Genomic DNA, 8,177 nt, shown 5'->3' with positions numbered 1-8,177 from the left:
GGAACCATCAGATGACTCCTCATTTTCAACAGCTATTGGTTGGTGAACAGAGGGTTGGTTTTCTCCTTGGTGGTCAGGTTCATTTTTGGTGTTACCCAACCTTTTCTCCAAATTAGCTACACGAGTGTTCAAAATATTGATAGCCAGTTGCAGCTTTGAGAATGTGTTGTTGATGGAGACGGAGAGCATCATTATAGCGCTTTGTATGCCATCTTCATCAATTGCATGAATTTTCTCATCGCCAGGAAAGATGAGGTGAGAGCAGTCTAGGGAAGATTCTTGAATGTGTCTAATAGGGTTTCCGGGATGGTTGTTCTTTTTGTTTGTTGAGGGAGGTAGTGGTAATTCGCCCTTTTCAATCATATCATGGATGACACCTTTCAGGGGGAGACACGTTTCAGTGTCATGCTCGCGACCTTGGTGATATTGACAAAACAGTTTTCCGTCCCATCTACGTCCTCGCTTGTTTGGTAGAGGGTCAGGAATTGGACCAAATGTTGTTTGAGCTTTCCTTTGAAGATTAGCCTTTCTAAGGCTGTGGCATAAGGCATACACAAATCAGGGAAGGACCTATGAGGTCATCTGGTTTTGGTTGGTAAAGCACCTACGGAATTGGCTTCAGTTGTTTTGGTTGCTTTCCAACTATGGTTGATTTTGTCATTGGCAAGTAGTCGGCTTTCAAGCAGCTTAACCCTTTGCTCATTATCATAAGAGGTAAAATTCACGGTTATCATTTTGTCCTCAACTTGGGAGAGACGAGTGCTCAAGTCTTCCACGATTGCTAGGAGTCGAAGGACCATGTTGTTGGTTTCAGCAGAAGTCATGGCGAATGAAGGTTGATCAGCTTCTTGAGTTTCTGGTTGGCGATCGATGGCACCCAAGGGATTCCTATTTGACATAACGATAAGTGTTATAACTTGTCTTGGCAAAATATTGCAGAAACAAAAGCAATTACGACACATATGTATAAAAGGCACTTTTGTCGTGAAGACGCGATGGTGTGACTAGGTTGTGAGTTCATTAAAGATCGTGGATGACCTCTTGTGTTTGAACCCTTGGTGCACGACTTTGAATTTAGACTCGAGTGTCAACTTTGGCATAGTGATGCCTAGACAGACGACTTCTGAAGAGAATTGAAGGTTTGTTGATGGCGTGATGCCATTAGACAGGACACATACACAAACTTGACCTTTGACCCGTAATGTAGGGGAAATGCGGGTTTAAAACCCAACAGGTTTTGACTCTGCTAAGGCCATTGAAGATGTCTCGACAATCAAGCGACACGACCTAGACCAGAAGGTAGGTACTAACTTCGGCGGAGACTCGACGTTATCTAGACGACTTTGCTTGAAATCGACTCGAGGCTGAATCAGAAAAGTGGACTGAAGTTTTCGAAAATAGAAATTTTCAAAAAGATTCATTTGTCGTTTTATGGACGGTTTCCGAAGAGTAGGGATCTTTAGAAGGTCGGCCAGTTGAAAGGGTTGTCTTAGGTTTGTTTTCAAAAGACGATTTGAGTTGAAATTGCGGCGGCTCTGAAAACAATGTACTGCTTCCATACACGGTTTTTGAAATTCCGAATCACGGATTTGAAAATCGAGAATCGAAGAATTTGGAATCGTTATCAGAATGGCCATGAAAACGGCTAAATTTGTTTTCAAATGATTTGAAATTGGATTGAAAATTTAAAAACGGTTAAATTTGTTTTCAAAGATTTGATTTTGAATTTGAAATTTGAAAACAGTTAAATTTCTTTTTAAGTGGTTTGAAATTGGATTTGAAAGTTGAAAACGGTTAAATTTGTTTTCAAAGATTTGATTTTTAATTAAAATTTGAAAACGGTTAAATTTGTTTTCAAATGGTTTGAAATTGGAAATTATGAGGATTGAATTCGTAATTACGACGGGTTAGAAAACCGTTTTAACCTTCGAAAGACGGTGATACGTGCATATTCTATACACTTTATCTGCGGTTTTGGCACGTATTTCCATGCATAATTGTTAGCTTAAGGCTACTATTTCTCCCGAAACGGTTTACTTTGCATTTTCTATGATTTATTGTAGGAATGAGTGGAAGTAAGCTAAATCAAGCCTAAATCGTCCTCTAGAGGTAGTTTCGAGGAAGCTTGGAAGAAGGAGGTTCGTGCTCACTCACCTCGGGATGCGTGCATTGGAGTGAGGAGCTGTTTTTGAAGAAAAGAAGTGTTTCTGCACAGTACCACCAGTCGATCGACTATGCTGTTCGGTCGATCGACCTCTGAAGTTTATCAGATGCTGCTGTTCTGCATTTTCCAGTCGATCGACCACTCTGGCCGGTCGATCGACCGGTTTTCGAGCTGATACTTATTTCTTCGTGTTAGACTTTTAAAAGCACAACTTGTAATTAATCTTTGGCATCCTTTTATCAGTAGAACACAGCAACTTTTAGGTTATGCTTTCCATTATTGAAAAAACTCAGTTTCTAGATCTAGCTTGGAGACGGAAATCTTCGATTTCAATACTTTGTTCTTGAATTCAATTAGTAAGCTTTTTATGCAATTCTTTCTCTTCCTTATTTCTTTGTTATTTTGATTCTTGTTTTCATCAATTTTATTTCAGCAATTGAGTTCTTTCCTTTTGTTTTAGTTTGATTCAATTATGTCAAATTTGTTCTTTACTATTAATTTTGAAGTTAGTATAGATTTAATTATGCGTAGGTAATTTCTTTGATTGGGAACGAGGTGAGCCATGGTAGTAATAAGGATTGTTTGGTAGTATGAATTCTTCTGTATTGGTCTTGTTGTCTTTTGATAAACCTTTTTACTAGATTGAAAGATTAGTAAATTGTATTATCATTAGATTAGGAATTTCCCTTGAGCGAAGGTTTTGAGAAATTCTAGGGAATAAATAGACCGTAAGGTTAATTGAGCATCGATCGAAAGGTTAGCTTACATTCCCTGAGACCGTATTATAAGACCTCTGCTACCTTACTGACCTGACTTTTGCCATGGTAAACCGAAGTTCCCGATCCCTTTTTCATCTTGTTGAGAATATTCATTTTAGCAATTAGCCATTTAATCAACCAAACTCAAAACCCCCCAATTAATTGTTACTTTTATAGACTGAAAAATAGCAAACAAAATCAACCTTGTCTCTCTGTGGTTCGACCCTTACTATCACTAGCTATAGTTTTAGTTTGGAATTATAAATTTAATTTTGGTACTAAACGACGGTATCAAATTTTGGCGCCGTTGCCGAGGAGACGGTGTAATTCTGTTTGCTTTATTTTTGTTTATTTTTCTTGTCTCAAGGAACTTTGGTTCCTTGAGGCCTTTGCTTCTAGTTTTGCTTTTGCACAGTTAGAAGACAGGTTTTTGAGAGGAAGACTTGAGTACTCTCATTTTGGCAATTATGGCTACAATATATGATAATCTACAGCCAAAGGAACACCATATTCCAAAGGGGCACCAGTTACCTACCCCTACTACGGGTAACTTTGAATTTCGTTCCTCTTATATCGATTTAGTGGATCGAAACCAGTTTGCTGGTTTACCAGATGAGGACCCCTTGAAGCATATGGAGATTTTCACAGACTACTGCTGTTCCATACCTATACCAGCTAGGGTGACTCAGGATGAAGTAAAGGGTTTGATGTTCTTATACTCCTTGAAGGATTCAGCGCGAGATTGGTATCGCTACCTTGATAGGGTAGCACTGGAGTAATGTAATTTGGACATCTCTAGCATTAGCCTTCCACAAGAAGTACTTCCCACTTTCAAAGACTGACGCCTTGAGAAGTAAAATCACAAGTTTCAAAGAAGGAGCTGATGAAGGTTTTTGTGAAGCATGGGGACGTTTCAAAAGTTTGGTCCGAGCTGTCCCCCACCATGGTTTCCAGCAATGGTATCTTTGCAATCTATTTTATAATGTGCTATATGATGATTACAAGGTCATCCTGGATCCAGCTGCTAATGGCAGGTTCCAAAACAATACCGGTCAGAGTAAAGGTTGGAACACTATTGAGGAGATGGCGAGTCCATAGAGTGAGTTTGGAAGTTCACGTGGAAAGTCCCGAAAGCAAAGTGATGAAATGAGTGCCGTTGTGACACTTATAACTTCTATTTCTACCCGTCTCGAGAAGCTCGAGATTTTCAAGCTTCCAAGGAGAAAGTTGAAATACCTGTTCAAAACTCAGATGAGACCGAGAAGTTGAGAGAAATGGTCCAACTACTTTTGGTTCAAGTGGCGAATATGGAAGCAGCCGGGATTGAGTCCTCAAAGAATTTTGTGAAGCAATTGGAGAATATAGAGGCCAAGCAAGCTGCTAATTCTTCAAGCAAATGTGAAGGGCCGATTGAAACGATTAACGCCATTAATCTCAGGAGTGGCCTCTCTTATGCAAGTCCCGACAAGCCAAAGGAAGACTCGGGAAATGATGAAGAAGCTCGTTTAAATTCTGGTGCAAAAACGAGCTCAATCGCCAGTACTTCAGGTCGATCGACCAACATTGTCAGTCGATCGACTGAAGCGTCAGATAAAATAGTTTCTGGTCAGAAACTATTCACACCAAGCACAGTCGGTCGATCGACCAACATTACCAGTCGATCGACTGACTCACCTAACGAACTCAATTCTGGTCAGGAACTGTTCACGCCTAGCCAAGTGGGTCGATCGACCACTCATATCAGTCGATCGACTAGAACTCCAGAGCAGGATGCAAATCCGTCAACTAGTCCGCATGATTCTTCATTCATTGATGATTTGACGGGGGTTTTAAACCTACAAAAGCCGAAGGTTACTGATCCTACGCCGATGTTGCGATCCGTATCCGGAGCGTTTGAAGGCTACTAAGTGGAGCGTAAGTTTGGTAAGTTTCGGAGATGGTCCGAGAATCTCGAGGTAACGGTTCCTTTCATCGATTTAATTACCAGGTACCCTCTTACGCTAAATTTATGAAAGATATTTTAAATCGTTAGAGAAATTTTCGTGATGATGGTAATGTTGCTTTTGTGGAAGAGTGTAATGCTCTTTCGCAAATTAATGTGCCACCTAAATTAAAGGACCCGGGTAGTTTTTCAATTCCTTGCACTATAGGTAACCACGTAATTGGAAAGGCCCTTTGTGACTTAGGGGCCAGTGTCAGTGTCATGTCGTATTCTGTTTGCGAAAGGTTAAACATTGGTAGACTTAAGGTGACCGATATTACCGTTCAAATGGCAAATAGATCGACTCAGAGACCTATAGGAGTTCTAGAGGATGTACCCGTTCGAGTGGGTAAGTTTTTTATTCCTGTCGATTTCGTTATTTTGGACATTGCAGAGGACAGTCAGATACCTATTATTTTAGGCAGACCGTTTTTACATACAGCTGGGGCTGTAATAGATGTCAAACGCGGAACCATCACCTTAGAGGTAGGGGATGACACCATTGAGTTCAATCTTGCTCACAAGGCGATTGCTGACGATGATACGTGTTATTCCATTGATATTGTTGACAGGGCCGTTACTTGTAATTGGAGGGAATCCTTAGCCAAGGATCCCTTAGCTGATCTAACCCGTTTAGGTGAGTGTGCAGGTAATACAATGGAGAATGCTGAGGAGCCAAATGCTTTGGTAGCCTCAATGGAGAGCTACGAGCTCAATGAGGAAGAAGATGAGATGCTCTTGAGCTTGGCCAACGAGAACTTAGCAAACACTTGCTACACCATTGAAGCTGATTCTGTCTATGCTGTAGAGGTAAAAGTGCCGGAGCGTAAGCCACTTCCTCCTAATCTTAAGTATGTTTTTCTAGATGATACGGAGCAAGACTTGACTATTGTTAGCTCTAAGCTTAATGATGACCAGCTGTCTGCTTTGATGTGTGTGCTTAAGAAAAACAGGAAGGCTTTGGGTTACTCTTTGGATGACATTAAGGGCATCAGCCCTGATGTTTGTATGCACAGGATAGAGTTGGAAGAAGGCCACAAGCCTTACAGACAGGGTCAACGTAAGTTGAACCCAAAGATGCAGGAAGTTGTTATGGCTGAGGTGATGAAACTACTCGATGCAGGTATTATTTATACAGTTGGCAACTCCAAGTGGGTTAGCCCAGTTCAGGTAGTCCCGAAGAAAGGAGGGACTACCGTGGTTAAAAATGATAAAAATGAATTAATACCAACTCGAGTAGTGACAGGGTGGCGGATGTGCATTGATTATAGACAGTTGAATTCCGCCACCAAGAAAGACCACTTCCCCCTCCCTTTTGTTGACCAAATGACTGAAAGACTTGCTTCTAACAAATTTTTCTGTTTTCTAGACGGATATTCAAGTTTCTTTCAGATCCCTATTCATCCGGACGATCAGAGTAAGACCACTTTTACCTGTCCACAGGGTGTTTTTGCATATCGTAGAATGCCTTTCGGATTGTGTAACGCCCCTGCTACCTTTCAGAGGTGCATGATGGGGATTTTTTCTGATTATATAGAGAATATTATGGAAGTATTTATGGATGATTTCTCAGTTTATGGTAGTGACTTTGATCGTTGTTTAGCTAACCTTGATAAAGTCATGCAGAGTTGTATTGATGTTAATCTTGTTTTAAACTGGGAAAAGTGTCAGTTTATGGTCAATGAGGGAGTTGTGTTAGGGCATCTGATTTCTGATAAAGGTATACATGTTGATAAGGCAAAGGTGCAGGTGATTGAGCAATTACCTCCTCCCGTGAATGTTAAAGGAGTGAGGAGTTTCCTTGGTCACGCTGGTTTTTACCGGCGTTTCATTAAGGATTTTTCAAAAATTGCTAAACCACTTACACATTTGCTCCTTAAGGATGTTGTCTTTGAATTTACTGATGAGTGCCTTACCGCTTTTAACAGGTTAAAGGAGGCCCTAGTTTATGCGCCAATCATTCAGCCGCCTGATTGGGACCTCCCATTTGAGATCATGTGTGATGCCAGTGATTATGCGGTCGGTGCAGTTTTGGGACAGCGGAAGAATAAAGCTCTGAATGCCATATATTATGTGAGCCGAACTCTGGATGAGGCTCAAATTAATTACTTTACCACCGAGAAAGAGTTTCTAGTCGTTGTTTTTGCCTTAGACAAATTTCGGTCTTATTTGTTAGGTTCTAAGGTTATTGTTTATCGACCATGCAGCGTTGAAGACTCTTTTTATTAAGAAAGATGCGAAGCCGAGGCTTTTGAGGTGGATACTCCTTTTGCAGGAGTTTGATTTGGAGATCAAAGATAAGAAAGGAGCGGAGAATGTGGTAGCTGACCACTTATCTCGTCTGCAGCTGACAGAAAGGGAGGATTCGTTGCCTATTAATGATTCTTTTCCTGATGAGAGTCTGTTAGCTATTACTACTTCAGGGTCTTATCCACCTCCGTGGTTTGATGATTTTGATAACTTTGCTGTGACAGGTAGGATACCACCCGAGCTTTCATGGCAGCAGAAGAAGCGGTTTGCCTATGATGCTAGACAATATTTTTGGGATGATCCTTATGTTTTCAAGGAATGTGCAGACGGTCTCATCCGGAGATGCGTACCTCAGTGGGAGGTGAAGGATATCCTAGAGGCTTGCCACTCTTCTGCTTATGGTGGTCATCACGGTCCGTCCAAGACCGTAGCTAAGGTACTCCAATCTGGTTTCTATTGGCCAACTTTGCATGCAGATTGTCGCAATTTTGTTACTGAGTGCGATGCTTGTCAAAGATCGAGGAATATTTCCAAGAGACATGAGATGCCACAGGTAGGCATTCTTGAGGTTGAGATTTTCGATGTCTGGGGCATTGATTATCAAGGACCTTTTCCGAGCAGTCAAGGTAATAAATATATCCTCGTAGCTGTAGATTATGTATCCAAATGGGTGGAAGCTATCGCTACCCCCCATTGCGATGCAAAGGCCGTGATTAAACTGTTTAAAAATATCATTTTCCCTCGTTTTGGTGTCCCTCGGGTTGTCATTAGCGATGGGGGAATACATTTTAAAGAGAAACAACTTAGTGCTTTATTGACTAAATTCGGTGTCCAACATCGTAGATGTTTGGGGTATCATCCCCAAACTAGTGGTCAGGTTGAGGTTTCTAACAGAGAATTGAAAGAAGTCTTAGCTAAAGTGGTTTCTAAATCACGGAAAGATTGGAGTCTTAAGTTAGATGATGTCTTATGGGCTTATAGAACCGCGTTTAAAACGCCAATCGGGATGTCACCATAGCGATTG

At 41.0% G+C, this 8,177-nt stretch overlaps 1 non-coding gene across 1 annotated transcript; it reads right to left on the bottom strand.

Moving 5' to 3' along the window:
• Nucleotides 1–3,765: 3,765 nt before the first annotated feature.
• On the bottom strand, nucleotides 3,766–3,872 carry LOC141658217 (small nucleolar RNA R71). Its single transcript, XR_012549115.1, has one exon. It is a non-coding gene; the product is annotated as a small nucleolar RNA R71 (small nucleolar RNA).
• Nucleotides 3,873–8,177: the final 4,305 nt, after the last annotated feature.

This window comes from Silene latifolia, chromosome 5, assembly GCF_048544455.1.
Source record: "Silene latifolia isolate original U9 population chromosome 5, ASM4854445v1, whole genome shotgun sequence".
NCBI lineage: Eukaryota > Viridiplantae > Streptophyta > Magnoliopsida > Caryophyllales > Caryophyllaceae > Silene > Silene latifolia.
The sequence above is the reverse complement of the archived record's forward strand: the minus strand, read 5'-3'. Positions and strand labels throughout refer to the sequence as shown.